Genomic DNA, 2,074 nt, shown 5'->3' on the forward strand with positions numbered 1-2,074 from the left:
TTTCAAGCCTCGTGGTCGGCTCCACTATCTCCTTCGTGAGATAGGTGTGGTGCCGAACCAGAGCGCCCTGAAATTAAAAATACCTCTTGTAACTACATCAAGATTGGTCTCTCGTGATTCTTGGGTGCACGTCCTCTCGAGATTTGAGTGGGGGTCTCCCCCAGGGGTCTTTCAGTCTCTCTTCTCATGAGAGTTGGACATACCCTATTCTGTCAAGTCATTTTCTAATTTGTCTGTCACTCAATTAGGCATCACTTTCAAACATGATATGTCATCTTTCTTCAAAGTCACTTTACTTTCATTGTTTGGGATTAAAGGTGTGTACTAAAAGCATATCTGTATTCTAGTCTAAGGGATTAAAGGTGTGTGCTAACAGCTGAGCCACAACCTATCACAGTCTTAGGGTTCACAGTGTGATCAATTATCCTGCAACAGTGATATCAGAGGTTCGATGTGTCACTCAGTTGACAGACTGCTTGTCCAGAATACACCAAACCCTGAGTCCTCTCTCCAGCACCATATGAAATTGATCACAGAGGTACACATCTGTAATCCCAATGCTCAGGAGGTGGAGAAAAGAGGATCAGGAGTCAAGGTCATCCCTGGCTATGTAGGAAGTTTGAAGCCAGCCTACACCATGTGAGACTGTCTCAAGTATAAATAAACAGGGAGCTGGTAAGACTCAGCTCACTGGGTAAAGTACTTGTTGCATATCCATGAAGACCTCAGAGACTGTGTAAAAATCATTCCATCAGTGTCCATTTGTGTCAGAAGCTGGGCCTGGGGTGCACTAGGAGACCTCCTGAGCTCCCTAGCCAGCCAGCCAACATAGGTCCAACTAGGATCAGTGAGAGATCCTGTCTCAAAAACTAAAGAGAAGATGGGGCTGGAGAAATAGCTTAGCAGTTAAGAACGTGTAACTCAGCCGGGCAGTGGTGGCGGCGCACGCACGCCTTTAATCCCAGCACTTGGGAGGCGGAGGCAGGCAGATTTCTGAGTTCCAGGCCAGCCTGGTCTACAGAGTGAGTTCCAGAACAGCCAGGGCTATACAGAGAAACCCTTAAAAAAAAAAAAAACAAAAAAAACAAAAAACATGTAACTCAGTTTCCTACATTCACACCAGATGGCTCACAACCACCAGTAACTACTCCAGCTGCAGGAGATCCAACACCTCTGGCTTCTGAGGGCACACACATGCATGTGATATGCACATATGTACACAACCATACACACACAGAGAGGGGGTAGAGAGAGGGAGAGGGGAAGGAGAAGGGGAGAGAGAAGAGGCTCTCAGGAAATAAATTAGATCAGAAAAATATGTACTAGTCTTCCATTTCCTCCCCTGGGACATGTGGAGGATCTGTTTGGTCAGATAAGGAAACTTCTGAAAAGTCCCTCCCTAAATATGAAGGCCCTTAACCCCTGTGCTCTCATTTTGAAATACTCACTATGGGGGGGTGGGGAGGGGTGACACTTCCTGAACTATGCACTTTCTTGCCCTGCCACAGAGGGACAGTACAGAAGTCTACAACCAAGCTGGAATATGTGCTGTGTTGTTTACAGAAGGGCCTTGTGAGTTAGTGGCTTGGATGCTGCTCTGTGGTTGGGGCAGTAGGGGTGGAGTCAGCGAGCCGCCACTGCCCGGTGTGGGAGGGCTTTTTTCTTTCGCTGCTGCGTTCACAGCTATGAGTATGCTCAGGCTACAAAAGAGGCTTGCCTCCAGTGTCCTCCGCGTGGGAAAAAGAATGTCTGGTTGGACCCCAATGAGACCAATGAAATCGCCAATGCCAACTCCGGTCAGCAGATCAGGAAGCTGTGCTGTTTATAGAAGGGCAGTGTGAGGTAGTGGCTTGGATGCTGCTGTGTGGCTGGGGCAGTAGGAGTGGGGTCAGTGTCTCCACCTAAAAAGACAGAGCTGGAACGGACGGACCGCAGATGGCTTCAGAAGATTCTCCCAAGACAATTCAGCTCCAGGGAAATCAAATTTTAATTTCTGGGTTGAGAGACAAGCTCGATGCTCTGTATCCACTAGGAGGCAGTAACTCTCTGCTTTCAGATCTGAAGCCCCCCCCCC

This window comes from Mastomys coucha, unplaced genomic scaffold, assembly GCF_008632895.1.
Source record: "Mastomys coucha isolate ucsf_1 unplaced genomic scaffold, UCSF_Mcou_1 pScaffold21, whole genome shotgun sequence".
Taxonomy (NCBI): Eukaryota; Metazoa; Chordata; class Mammalia; order Rodentia; family Muridae; genus Mastomys; species Mastomys coucha.